A 15,785-nucleotide genomic window follows, 5' to 3' on the forward strand; every position below is an offset into this window, starting at 1 on the left:
CGGGCTCAGTAGTTGTGGCTCGCGAGCTCTAGAGCGCAGGCTCAGTAGCTGAGGTGCACAGGCTTAGTTGCTCCACGGCATGCGGGATCTTCCCGGACCAGGGCTCGAACCCGTGTCCCCTGCAATGTCAGGTGGCTTCTTAACCCCTGCGCCACCAGGGAAGTCCCTGCTGTGATGTATTTTTGAAAGAATTTGAAGATATAACCAGGAGAGTGATTGAAATGATGTAGCATAGAATCTAACAGCACAGGAAGCGACCAGACAGGGAACTGATATATGGGGAGAAGTTTTAAAGGCCCAGAAGAAAGGCCAAGAATGCCCACGGAAAAGGGTCAGGTCATCATGAGAGCGCAAAGTGTTGAGATTTTGTCAGGAAATGGGGTGTTCACTTCTACTATTTCCGAGGTGGATCTGTTCCAGTGTAGACAAAGTCCAGGGCATGGTAAGGCAACAGATGAGCAAAGGGACATGGAGGTGGGAGTCTTTGGTGATGAAGAGGTTCAGAACCTGGGAAATAGAATGCTGGATGGAGATCCTGAAGTCAGTCAGAGGATGGAGATGACTGACGTGGAGATGACATGGACCACGACTCTAAGGGCTCCTCAGGGACTGGGGAGGAGGAACCAGAAGATCAGGTAGGAGAGATGCAGACCATGACCCCACGCTGCCTCTCTCCCTGCATCCGTGCCACTGGCGACTGTAGCCCTTCCCACCTTCCCAGGCAGAAGAGAAATCTCCTCCCTTCCCCTTGAATCTGTGTTGGTCTCACAACTTGCATCAGCGGATGTATGGAGTGTGGTGCAGTTGATGGTGTGGAGCCGAGGCCTCAGAAACCTTGACTGCTTCTTCCACTTGTTCCTCCTGGTTCTCCCCAGCACCCAGCCAGCCCGGCAGGTCTGCTGGAATAGTCCACATGGAGCAGAAATACGCTGTGCCAGCTGAGGTCGGCCTGGCCTAGTCATCCCTCGGTCACCCTGGCAGCAGGAAATGAGTCCAGCTGAGACCAGAAGAAAACCCCACATGAGCGCAGTCCAAATCGCTGCCGTGCAGAAATATGAGTTGTGTAAATGATTTTTGTTTTAAGCCACTAAGTTTTAGGTCAGTTGTTACGCAGAGAAAGCTAACGTGTAAAAATAACTGTGACAAGGAAGAACAGAAAACAGCAGAGCTGAATGGCATGAGCCTCAAAGAAGTCTTTTCAATAAAGATTACGACAGTCGGTTTAAAAGGTTTGGAGACGCACTGTGTGATATTTGATGTCATTTTCTCTACCCCTTATGTGGGACACTAGTGGGAGTGTTATGAAAATAAAAAACTAATGTGTTACACAGATTCTGGGAACTCCAAATACATGTTCAGTTACACAATCACTCATTAAAATTTAAAACCAGTTCTCGTATTTTATATATGATTAGAGTGAGATTTATGAGAAAGGAAACAGTTTACATTTAGCGACACCCAGCCCTTCATCTGAACTGGCCTCTGTGTCAGATTCCCTCCAATTAATTGTTCTTCTGATGCTGGCCACTCATAATGTGCCCCCCTCTTCTATTAGTACTAATCTCATTAACATTAGAAATCATGTCTTATCCTTCATTACCTCTCATAGTACCTAGTTCAGTGTTGTACATATGTAAGCATACTCAGTAAAATATTCATGGTTTACCTCTAAAATAAGCATGTAAGTAGTATTCACCTTAGAAGTAGGTTACAAATTAGAAAGTAATGAAAATATTAGAAACAAACGTAAGATATTTTCAGGAAAAATCTTAAAACAACTATCCTATTATCCTGTTTGGTAGAAATGTTTTAGCATCAATGATGAAAGACAGGACATTGAGGACCTAGAAATTATTTCTACTTGATACATTACATTCTCTAGAGTCCGTCATTCTCTATACAAGTACCTTATTAGGCCACTATATGGTACGTGAACTTTTCTCAGACTATCTGATTATTAATGCAATTGATTAAAATTAGCATAATCATGACCATTTTTCCTTTCAAAAATTTTTTTTCTATAACCTGTCTCTTCAACCTTGGCTTAATTTATCTCGGCTCGGGGCTCCTGGGTTTATGCTGATTGACCTGTTTGTTCTGTAGAGCAGATCCAGTGTGTAACCTGAGAGTGAACCTGAGTCCTAATTATCCGTTTTTGTAAAAAGTTAATGCATACTCTCTTGTGTGCAATGCACATCTGGACTTCGCTGTGTGTTTTTCCAGGTACTGTATTACCTGAAGTCCATCTCTGAAATCTGTAGCAGCAGGAACAAAAACACACAGGCCGTCCTTGGGTAAATAAGTAGTGTTTGTGCACTAATGAGGGCTTTTTCACACAGACCTGTTTTCCTAAATACCTTCTTCCAGCGATGGTCTTAGAGCACATCCCTGTTGTAAATTCATTACAAAATCTGGTCTTTGATTTTAGGAGAGTAGCTTCTTAGGAAAGTAAAGTATGATTCCCCTCTGCCAGTGGAATAAATAGGAGACAGGACAGAGAAAAACAATGTGACAAGGGGCTAATCTGCAAGATGTCAGAATCTTGTGTCTTGACTCTTGGAAGAAAATTAGCAGTCGTCTGGACTGAATATGTTCTGCATGCAAATGCACCAAGGTTTTCCCTTTTATTTGTTTGGAGAATTTCAAGAAATGCCAGTCTTCACTGACATGAATTCACAAGATTTGGCAGTGAATGCACTACTGTTCCTGCCAAAGAAGATTGCTTTTTCCCATTTTCCATTTTGGCTGCTGTTGTGTTGGATGGAGTGCGCCTCCCAGGAGCCGGGAGGGAGCTACAACCTGGAGGCTTTGTTTGAGCACTCAGAGCCCTTGGCCTTGGTCTGGCAGAGCCCTGCCTTCCTTCTGGGAGAGATTCGGCTAATGGAGAGCAGGAGATGAAAGGGAGAGAGCCGATTAAGGGGAAGACATTTGAGGGCTCTACTTAGCAACAACTTTGGGGGAAAATGAATAACCAAAATGCTCCAGGGTACACTGATGATTAAAACTGGGTAGTTTGTCCGCAAAAAAATGGCGCAATTTACATAGACAGCTCTTCTGGGTTTTCACGTGTCCAAGCATTTTACACTTTCCTTCCACCAATATTTTTGTCTCAGATCCTTAGAACTCTATTGAACAGACTGTCATTCATTCTTGTACAATTAATTTATTCATTAATGACCAACTCAGAATCTAGGCCTTAGCGTTTATGAGTTGATTAATCAGATGCAGGTATCTGTAAGTGAAAGGTTTTAAATAAAATTTTCCAAGGAAACAGCTTCTGAAGTTGAGCACAAGCATTTCACCTTGGGATGTGCCACAAAGGGAGCCCAGAAAGCTAGCCATTTCACCACTTCTGCTCACGAGACGTGGTGCTTCTCACTCAGCCAGGCTTCTATATTTTTTCTTTTCTTTTTTTTTAAACTGAAGTATAGTTGATTTGCAATGTTGTATTAGTTTCAGGTGTACAGCACAGTGAATATATATTCTTTTCCCTCATAGGTTATTACAAAATATTGAGTATGGTTCTCTGTGCTATACAGTAGGACCCTGTTGTTTATCTATTTTATATATAGTAGTGTATACATGTTAATCCCATTCTCCTAATTTATCCCTCCCTCTCCTTCCCCTTTGGTAACTATACGTTTGTTTTCTATGTCTGTGGGTCTATTTCTGTTTCATAAATAAGTTCATTTGTATTTTTTTCAGATTCCACATATAAGTGATATCATATGATATTTGTCTTTCTCTATCTGACTTACTTAACCTAGTGTAATAATTGCTAGGTCTGTCCATGTTGCTGCAAATGGCATTATTTCATTCTTTTTTATGGCTGAGTAATATTCCATTGTATATTATCCATTTAGGTTTCTTCCATGTCTTGGCTATTGTAAATAGTGCTGCTATGAACTTTGGGGTGTATCTTTTTGAATTATAGTTTTCTCTGGATATATGTCCAGGCGTGGGATTGCATGATCATATGGCAACTCTGTTTTTAGTTTTTTAAGCAAGGCTTCTACTAACAGATGTTGATTGAGGAGCAAACTCATGTAAGTTGTAGGATCATATGAACCCTGATTTTTAAACTTCTTCAATGCTTGTTCAAATGTCAGATTTATAGATTCAGTTGTTATATTTGAAAAGTTTCAAAGATTATTTAAGTCTTCCTCTTCATTTCTTAAATTTATGTTTATTATTTATTTATCATGACCAAAAAACGCATAACTAAAATTCCCGTTCCCAGCAATTTCCAACTGTACACTACAAAACCGCCAATTACACACACACACACCAGGTAGCAGACCCCAGGGTCGCCCCCGCCCTTCATGACTGGAACTTGACAGGAAGGAACAATTCCTCACCGCCTCCTTCACCAGCTCCACTCCTCATCTTTCCAGAAAAGGATACCTAGGCTTATATGGGTTGGATCACAAACTCAGACTCCTGTATAGCTAATACGGACAGAGCTATTATTAAAATCAAAGCTTCTTGGCTCATCTAAAGTCACTATGGCGCCCTTACAATAGGTCAGTAAAAGAACAGAAATGGGTTTCTCTCCGTTCTGACACGAATGTAAGTTTTTGAAGGAGCTGGGTGAGTATATTGTGTGTGTTTTGTGTGTGGAGGGAAATGTCAGTCTGATATATCTGAATGTAATCATGTGGAGTCAAGTGGAAAAGGAAAGTGAGTAAAAGGAAGGCAGGATGCAAGGCAGTGTGGTTAGTACACACCAGAGCTGTAGGAAATGTAAGATTTTTTTTTTTTCTCTTTCAAAGCACTGTGGCATCTTCACAATGAAAAACATGATGAAAATTCAGGATCTCCTGGATGATAAATACTTATTGTATTTCCACTCAAGCAATGATGGAGTAGGGACTTGCAAAGAAAAATATTCCCACCACCAAAGATCTAAGAATTCTGACTAAAATACCAAAAAGATAACTTTAAATATATAGCTGAGCACTTAAAAATGTTAGGAAAACATACAAGTCTCAAAACAAAGAGGGGGCTTTATATCAGTGTGCTAATGAGGCACTGAAACCACTTCTTCTGTGAGAGTTTTTCCTGTTGCCAGGTGCTGCACGCTTCACTGACCACACAGGGAACAAGAGACAAACACTTGGTCCACATAATGGGCAGGGGGGAGCGGGGTGGTTTGTAACTGAGACTCTCATAGAATTGGAAGGCTCAGAAAATTAAACCCTCAATGAAAGGACAAGGTAGAAAAATATTGTCTAAGCAAAGGAAGATTGGTTGATCTTCACCTTGATTCTGGTGTAAAACAAAAAACATTCTAGACATCTGCTCTGAAAATTCACAATGACAGTTTTACTCTCACAAAGGTCTGAGATTCCAACTGATACCACCTATGTGCTCTGGTAAACCTCCAGCCTAGAAATATATTTAATGTAGGCCAGGTGCAAGGTAGGAACACAGGGAAATTATCTCCATAGATGCCACTACCCTACCCAGACACTTCAAGATTCCACTTATCAAAGTCACACAAAAATAAGCTCCTGATTAAAAATTACAAGACACATGAAAGCAAGGTACCACTAAGGAGAGACAGCCAAAAGACAAACAGAACCCCTCAAGGCTTCAGATGCTGCAATTAATGAATACAGGTATAAAATAGCTATATAGGGGCTTCCCTGGTGGCGCAGTGGTTGAGAATCTGCCTGCTAATGCAGGGGACACGGGTTCGAGCCCTGGTCTGGGAAGATCCCACATGCCACGGAGTGGCTGGGCCCGTGAGCCACAACTACTGAGCCTGCGCATCTGGAGCCTGTGCCCCGCAACGGGAGGGGCCGCGATAGTGAAAGGCCCGTGCACCGCGATGAAGAGCGGTCCCCGCACCGCGATGAAGAGTGGCCCCCGCTTGCCGCAACTGGAGAAAGCCCTCGCACGAACCGAAGACCCAACACAGCCAAAATAAATAAATAAATAAATAAATAAATAAAGTAGCTATAAAATAGCTATATAGGATATGTTTAAAGAAATAAAGCAGGGATGTGGAAGCCCATACATGTATATGAGAAAAATAAAAAATGACCAGGTAAATTAGAAAAGAAGCAGATAGATGTTCTGGGAATGTGAGAACATAATTTAAATTAAATCTCAATAGCTAGATTGCAGACCAAAATTAGACTCTGCTGAAGAGAAAATTTATGGATTGAAGAATTTAGATGAAGATATTAAGAAAGAAGCATGTGCATACAGACAGTACAACAGGGAAGAATGGTCAAAGTTCTTGACAAAGAGACTGTAAGTGTCCAACAGGATTCTGACTAGAGTTCTAGGAGAGAAGAAAGAATGTGGGGAGAGGAGTAGAATTTAAGGAGTAAAAAAGATGGAGAATTTTCCAGAAGCTTCAGAATTGGGAAATAAAACTTATAATCAATACAAAAAAAAGTCAGAAGAGATAAAAGAAAAATCAGAAAAACAGAACAAATAGAAATTAGAATAAAAAAGAAATAAATGTTTGTGAACTAAGCTTGCTAGTTAAAATTTTTTAAAAATTGGGTGGGTTAATAACAAAAATGAGTTATGTGTTTTTTATAAAAGACACAACTAAAATAAGAAGTATATAATGATTGAAAGAAAATGACAGGTAATTAAACAAAAATAATAGGCAAATATCACATACAAGGAAGCTAAATAGATATTTTAATATTAGACAAAATAGGCTTTGAAGCAAAAACATTATTAGATATAAGTATGTCCAACACACATGATAAATTACACTAGGAAGATAACTTAAAATCTGTATGCACCTAATATAATTTCTTAAAATATACAAGGCAAACATTAGGGAACTAAAAATAATGAGGAAAAATTCAGCATCTTAAAGTGAGTTTGTAATACATCTTTCAGTTTGGTGTATCTAATTGGTAATTCAAGCAAACCCCAAATGAGAAAGTTACAGAATACTTGAATGAATAAATATATAAATAATAATAATCCTGTAATAATCATGTTTAGAATATCATAGTTGGGACTTCCCTGGTGGTCCAGTGGCTAAGACTGCGCACATGCCGCAACTAAAGATCCCACATGCCGCAACTAAAAAGATCTCGCATGCCACAATGAAGATCCTGCACGCGGCAACAAAGATCCAGCGTGCTGCAACTAAGACCCGGTGTGGCCAAATGAATAAATAAATAAATATTTGAAAAAAAGAATATCATACTTGTTACATGATGATAGATATTCTTTTCATGCTTCATTTTTTAAAATTTTTTTTTTTTTGGCCACGCCCCACAGCATTCAGGATTTTAGTTCCCCGACCAGGGATCCAACCTCTGCCCCCTGCAGTGGAAGCACAGAGTCCTAACCTCTGGACCGCCAGGGAATTCCCCATGCTTCATTTTTAAAATCAGTCTTGTGCTAGGTTATGAGTCTTAAAAACTCAGTAATATACATAATTAATTTAGAAATCCATAATAAAGAGATAACTTTTAAAAACCTCATAAGTTTGAAAATTTAAAAACATTTTAAACAAACTCATAATAAACTAAATTACTATGGCAACTAAATGAAGTAATTAATATGTTAAAGCTTATAGTATTAGAAAGAAGCTTTCAGACAAAATCTTATCAGAAAGAAGAGGAAAGGTAGAAAATTAATGAGCTAGGAAACAAACAAAAAATTAGAAAAATTACAACAAATATAGCACAAAGACACAGAAGACAAATTTAAAAATAAGAATAGATGTTAAGGAAATAGAGTACAAAACTTCAAAAGAAGCTAAATTTATTCTTTAAAAAGACTGATAAAATTGATAAAAATCTAGTAAGATCAAAATAAAACAGGAGAGCAGGCAATATAAATAACATTAGGAGATAAAAAAGAGGGACATAACTGTAGATGCAACAGATTAAAAACAAGAAATCATGTACAAACTATGTGGTAATAAATTTTAAAACTTAGAAGAAAATAAATGTCTCAGGTAAAATATAGATTACCAAAACTGACTCAGTATGAAATAAACTAAAAAGTCCCATAACACAGAAATTGAATTAATTGTTAAATAGTTTTTCCCCAGGAAAGAGCAAGCTTAACTGGTTTTATATGTTCATCAAATATGAGAAATGCATTGTTAAATCTTAGCCAAACCTTAAAATAGAGAAGAAAAAATAAAAGAGGATTCATATCTCCACTCATTTTATGAGGTTTTCACAACCACAAAACCTAAACCAGAATTAATATGGGAAATAGCAATTAAATGCCAATCTTTTTATGAAAATAGCTTTAAAAACCTTAAATATTACTTTAATATTCTTCAGCAAGTTACAGAAGAATATTAGCAACTCATTTACTTATATAAAGTTCAAAACTGTGCAAAATTGAACTGTTTTAAAATATATGTATATTTAGGGTGGTAAAATTATTTCTTTAAAAAGCAAGAAAATAAGCACAAAACTTGGGATAATGGTAATCTCAGGGGAGGGGTCACACAATTCAACATATTCTAATTCTCAAACCAGGTGGTAGATATGGGGTTGCTTGTGTTATTATTGGACTGAATGTATATAAACCCTTTTGCAATATATATTGTTTTCTTTATATATGAGTTATGTTATGTAAACCAAAAACTAGAACTCACAATAGTAGACAAAGCAGGTGGATTTGCTATGTTTACTGGTTGATAAGTCTAAAAAATTGACACCAGCATCTCTGAACATTGTGTGATTAAAATAAGCTGATACCTGAATCTCCTTTGCGGATTGAAAACATAATAATAATAAAATTGAATGAGCATCTACATTGTCTTATGGTGAGAACAGGGACCCTGAGATTCTCACTTTATCTGCTGTGAAAATGCAACATTAACAGATGATCAGGGAGAATGATAAAAATGAATATTCTGTAGAGGGTTTTACTTAAGAGATGAAGGAAAATGTTTAGTATAAGCCCATCATCCAGGTTCAGGTGTAGACCTTGGAGACCCAGATATTCTTCAAAATAAAAAAACTAATTTTGTCGTAGAGTTTGAGATTTGATAGCAGTGCCGCCAAGAAGGAAAATGTGTATGTGTGCAGGGGGTGGAGGCTGAGAGAGAAGCTCATTGATATTCCTGCCAAACTTCCAATCTGTTAAAAAAATAAACCTGTACTACAGCAAAAACATTACCATATGTCATCTTAAACTAGAAATTATTCGCAACACTCCAGCATTTTTTATAATTGCATTTACTATTTACATTAATTACCTTATTATAAGTTTAAATAGATTTCATCTGGAATAGCTTTTATTTGGCATCTCTCAAAAACTGTATTTATGCTGAATATTATTCCTTCTTACTTAATGATGCTGCTCCTCATTTTTACCAACACAAGTAACTTCTTGAGATAAGCAAATATGCGGAAGGAAATTTCTCATTATCACCACGTGTAATAGCTTTTGTGAACAGGGGAGTCAGGAATGATGAACTGTTTTGACAAAATGAATCATTTTGTTTAAATCATTTAGTCATAAGGTCCATGTATAACATATGCCTTCAGGAAGCTTTACTCACAATATTTTTGCTCTGTTGCCTGACTCCTGTAATTCACCATGACTTAACCCTTCTGTTTCAGGTCCTGAGTCAGCCTTGCAGACGAACTAGTTACTATTTGCATACTAATGCAGGTTCAAGAACACTGAGAAGTACTGGCTAGTTAAGAACTTTTCTCTATTGAGGGTGAGGACATTGCTTGGCTCTGCCCATCTTCTTTTTTGTCTGTAGGGAAATAATGTATGCAAAGGAGAACAGTGACAGTCCGCAATTGCTCTCTTCAGACATGGGCAAATTTAGCTATGGTTACAATATAGAGAATTCCTGCATAATTAAATTTTTTCCCCTAACAGAATAAAAATTGTCTCATTATCACTTCATATAAGCCAATGGAAATATGCTTTCCTTCTGAAATTTTATAGGAAACCAATCTCCAGCCAAAATATAAAAGAGCAAAGTTAATTCACTTGCAACCTCAAGTTCTATCATTATAAAGAAGAATCATAGCTTTTTACTCTGTTACTGTACATATGTACCAAATATTGAATAACATTTCCTTACAATAGTGCACCAGCTAGAATATTGGCCAGCATATCACAGTGAAATTTGAGGACATGAACAGTGGATTCAGAGAACTAAGGTTTCATGTCTATCTCCAACTCTTATTAAATGTATGGTATTCAGCAAGTTGCTTTACCTGAGACTCAGTTTCCTCATCTAGAAAATGGGATTAATCTACCTGTACTACAGAAATGTGGTCTGTGTTAAATGTGCTGCTATATATAAAGTACATATTGCTTAACCTGTAGAAAGGGTTCAATCCAAGATAAATTATATGTGGACTTCTGCTTTTGGCGATGATGGTCTAAAGCCCTAACAAAACCCCTTCCCTAAAGAAAACAACCGTAAAATGCAGACATAATAAAAAAAAAAAATCTGAAGACAGTGAAGAATGATCAGAACTAGATAGACTCTGATGGAAGGGAGGAAGAGACAGGGATGAAATAAGCTCCTAGCTGTGGCTTTTCACCTGGAGCTAAGTGCACTTGAGTGGTAAGACACAATGGGAAATATGCATTCTTCTGAACGCATCAGAAGGAGCCTCAGAAAAAAAATATAGCCTGGTAAACCATGATGGCTTAAGAGAGTGAGGAAATAATGGAAGAAAAAGATCCGTAGAAAGCATCCCATAATTGGTCTACCCATATTTATGGTTGTCTCCTGAGTCACATATTTGCAGAAAAGACTAAAGTATTTCAACTAAACATAAAAGATTTGAATTGACACTAGAACTGCTGCCTAAGAAATAGAGTTTGCTATTCAAATCCTGCAAAGTTAATTGTCTGTTGAAACAAAAAATAAAACATTTATCAAAAAACCCCAAAACAAACAATTTAGATTCTCTACAATTAAACATTAATAGTGTGTAGGACACAATTAAAAATTACTTGGGGGAATTCCCTGGTGGTCCAGTGGTTAGGACTCGGTGCTTTCACTGCCGTGGGCACGGGTTCAATGCATGGTCAGGGAAATAAGATCCCACAAGCCATGTGGCGTGGCAAAAAAAAAAAAAAAAAAAAATAGGAAAGATAGAAAGAAAGAAAATTACTGACATGCAAAGAACCAAGAAAATAGAACACATTTTCAACAGAAAAGAAAATCCACCTATTCCAACACTGCAATGAGTAAGAAACTGGAATTAGCAGAAAAGCACTTTAAATAAGCCATTTTAACTACCCTAAATGAAGTAAGGTAACATATGCTTGAAGTGAATAAAAAGGTACAATACCCGAGCAGAGAAACAGAAACAATAAAAAAGAACAAAACAGAAATTCTACAACTGAAAAGACACAATATCTGAACTAAAAAATTCACTGGTTGCAATTATAATCAGCAATCAGAGATTCAGAGGAAGGAGTAAGTGAACCTGAATACTGATCAGTAGATGTGAAGAACAGAAGAAAAGGTGACTGAAAAAATATGAACAGAGCCTCAGGAACTTTTTAGATAATACTACACAGCTCAATATACATGTAGTTAGAACTTCAGAAGCAGCACAGAGAGAAAATGGAACAGAAAATATTTAAAGGAACAATGTCTACTATTACCCCAAATTTGATGAAAGACAAAAATTTATAGATATGTCTCAATGAAGACCAAGCAGAATAAACACAAAGAAATCCAGGTTGAGACACATTGTTGTCACATTGCTGAAAGTCAAAATAAAGAGAATATCTCAAAAACAGAAAGAGAAAAGGGAAATTTTATATACAGGAGAACAATGCTCTCACTAACAGCTGACTTCTTGTTAAAAACCAGTCAGAACAGATAAAAGTGGAACAATACTTTAAAATAAAAACTGAAAATTTAAGAGTCTACATGCATTGAAAATATCCTTCAACAAAAAAAATCATAAGTAGACAATTTTAGATAAAAGAAAACCAAGAGAATTCATTGCCAACAGTTCTTCACTATAAGAAATCATTACTCAAATTGAAGGTAAATCACACCAGATAGAATCTTGGATCATCAGAAGACAAGGAAGAACATTAGAAATGGTAAATATCTGGTTAAGTAGAAAACAATCAGTATATTTTTATTTTTTATCCCTCCTAGCACTTTCGTAGAAGAGCTTAAAACAAACACAACAACATAGCCTTGTGAGGTTTATATAATATATAGGTGTAATACATAAAGTAATTATAACGTAAAGGATGGGGGGTACAGATCTAAATATTGGGGCAAGCTTTCTATATTTTTAATGACTTGGTACAATATTTACTGTAAGTGGAGTGTGAAAACTTATAGATGTATATTATGATCCAACCACATTTTTAAAGATTGAAAAGCAGTATAGCTGAAAATCGACAGTAAATTTAAATTAAATTCTAAAAGCTATTCAAATATTCCTTAAAACACATGATGGGGGGAAATAAAAATAGAAGAGACATAGAAGAAACAGATATTGAAATTATACACCTAAACCTAATGCTATGAATGACTACATTAAATGTTAAGGACTAAATTTTTCAATAAATTACCACAAATTTTAAAAATATTTAAGTAAAACAAGACCCAAGTATATGTTGTCCATAAGACAGCAAACTTTAAATTACAAGACACAAATAGTTGACTGTAAATGCATGGGAAATATTTACCATGCCAATAGTAAGCTTATGTGTGTAGGAGTAGCTATATAGAAATCAGAAAAAAATTACATTTTTAATATGAAAAGTATTAATAGAGACAAAACAAAACATTTCCTAATAAAAAGTGGTTAATTAAACAAGAAGACATAACAATCATTAAGTATCTATGCAATCATTAAAAGAGTTGCAAAATACAAATAGCAAAAATTGACAGAATTGAACACAAATAGAAAATTCCACAATCATAGATGGAGAGTGTATTAGTTTCTTAGGGCTTCTAGAACAAATCACCACAAATTTTGTAGCTTAAAACAACCTAAATTTATTTTCTTACAGTTCTGGAGTTTAGACGTCTGAAGTCATGGTTTCAGCTGAACCATGATTTCTCTGAAGGCTCTAGGGGAGAAATATTTGCTTGCCTTTCCTGGCTTCTGGTGGTCCCTGGCATTCCTTGGCTTGTGGAAGCATAATTCCAGTCTTTGCCTCCATCTTCACATGGCCTCTGCCCTCTGTGTATGTGTTCTCCTTTTCTGTCTCTTACAAAGACGTCTATCATTGGTTTTAGGTCCCATTCTAATCTAGGATAATCTTATCTCAAAAGCCTTACCTTAATTATATTTACAAAGACCTTTATTTCAAATAAGGTTACATTCTAAGCTTCTGAGTTAACATCTCTTTTGGGGGCCACCATTCAATGCACTAAAGAGAATAAACCCCTCCTCTCAGAAATCTGTGGTCAAATTAGGGGAAAAAATAAGAAAGATACAGAGGATCTGAACCATCTAATCAACAACACTGACAATTTATGTTTATAAAACATGATACCTGCACAATATTAAACATGACACATGCAGATTACACATACCTTTTAAGGGCACATAAAATATTTATCGGACTAGATCATATGCAGGGTCATAAAAACTCCATTGATTTAAAAAGATTGAGGGACTTCCCTGGTGTCATTGGTTAAGACTCCACACTTCCACTGCAGGGGGCATGGGTTTGATCCCTGGTCGGGGAACTAAGATCCCACATGCTGTGAGGTGCAGCCAAAAAATTTTTTTAAATAAATAAATAAATAAATAAAAAGATTGAAATCATTCAGGTATAACCTCTAACCAAAATGCAATTGCATTAAAAATTTACCAAAATAAGATAATGAGGAAACCCCAAATATTTGAAAATTCAACAACACACTTATAAATATTCCATGGGTCAAAGAAAAAAATCAAAAAGGAAGTTAGAGAATATTTTGAATTGAATGGCATTACAGCAAAAATTTTAGGACACAGTCAAAACAGTGCTTAGGGTAAAACCTATTATTTAAATGCAGTGCATATATTAGAAAAAAATAATGATTTCAAGTCAATGATCTGGATTGATTTTATAAAATTAGACTAAAATAACAATTAAACCCAATTAAGTAGATAGAAGGAAATAATACATATAATATTTTATAATAGTAAAAATCAATGAAATTTAAAAAAGGAAAAAACAAAAGAGAAAAATCAGTGAAACCAAAGCTGGTCCTTTGATAGAATCAATAAAATTGATAAGCTTCTAGCTTAACTGGTTAAGTAAAAAATAGAGAAGGCACATATTGTCAAGATCAGAAATGACATAGGAAACGTCAATACAGATCCTGCAGATATACAAAAATGTGAAAATATTATAAAAAAAAAACTCTTGCCAATAATTTTGACTGCCTACATTGAATGGACAATCACTTGAAAAAGACTATATAATAAAACTGACTCAAACAGAAACAAAAAAATGAACTTGAATAGTCTTCTAGTGATTTAAAACATTTAATTTATAATCAAAAAGAAGACATACAGATGGCCAAAAGGCACATGAAAAGATGCTCAACATCGCTAATTATTAGAGAAATGCAAATCAAAACTACAGTGAGGTACCACTTCACACCAGTCAGAATGGCCATCATCAAAAAGTCTACAAATAAGAAATGCTGGAAAGGGTGTGGAGAAAAAGAAATCCTCCTACACTGTTGGTGGGAATGAAAATTGGTGCAGCCATTATGGAAAATAGTCCTTAAAAAACTAAAAATAAAGTTACCATATGATCGAGCAATTCCACTCGTGGGCATATATTCAGAGAAAACCATAATTCAAAAAGATACATGCACACCTATGTTCATAGCAGCACTATTTACAATAGCCAAGACATGGAAGCAACCTAAATGTCCATCGACAGATGAACGGATAAAGAAAATGTGGTATATTTATACAATGGAATATTACTCAGCCATAAAAAAGAATGAAATAATGCCATTTTCAGCAACATGGTTGGACCTAGAGATGATCATATTAAGTGAAGTAAGCCAGACAGAAAAAGACAAATATCATATATCATTATATGTGGAATCTAAAAAAAAAAAAAAGATACAAATGAAGTTATATACAAAACAGAAATAGACCCACAGATATACAAAACAAACTTATGGGGACTTCCCTGGTGGTCCAGTGGTTAAGACTCCTTGTTTCCACTGCAGGGGGCATGGGTTCAATCCCTGGTTGGGGAACTAAGATCCCGAGTGCCGCACTGTGTGGCCAAAACCAAAAAACAAAAAAGCAACTTATGGTTACTAAAGGGGAAAGTGGGTGGAGATAAATTAGGAGTTTGGGACATAACATATACACACTAGTATATATAAAATAGATAACCAACAAAGACCTACTGTATAGCATAGGGAACTATACTCAATATTTTTTAATACCTATAAGGGAAAAGAATCTGAAAAAAAAAATCTATGTATAACTGAATAACTTTGATGTACACCTGAAACTAACATAACATTGTAAATCAACTATACTCCAATTAAAAAAAAAACCAAATAACTTTTCAAAAAAAAATTGTTGAAGTCCAGAAATATTATAGGAATAAATACTATCATTCTTACACAAACTATTCAAAAAGAGAGAATAAGGGAACATATGTCAGCTTACTTTTTGAGGCTAATATTACCCAATCAAATCTTTTTTTTAAAAAAATAATGAGAGCATTTAATTCTTTTCTTTTTTAATTTATTTATTTTGGTTGCTCTGGGGTCTTAGTTGTAGCAGGCAGTCTCCTTAGTTGTGGCTCACAGGCTCCTTAGTTGCGGCTTGCCAGCTCCTTAGTTG

The 15,785-nt window shown here is 35.9% G+C and overlaps 1 pseudogene; it reads left to right on the top strand.

The window, feature by feature from the left end:
- Nucleotides 1-315: 315 nt before the first annotated feature.
- LOC118891340 overlaps nucleotides 316-15,785 on the top strand; it is a 138,963-nt pseudogene continuing 123,493 nt past the window's right edge.

The sequence above is a fragment of the Balaenoptera musculus genome, chromosome 2 (genome assembly GCF_009873245.2).
Source record: "Balaenoptera musculus isolate JJ_BM4_2016_0621 chromosome 2, mBalMus1.pri.v3, whole genome shotgun sequence".
NCBI lineage: Eukaryota > Metazoa > Chordata > Mammalia > Artiodactyla > Balaenopteridae > Balaenoptera > Balaenoptera musculus.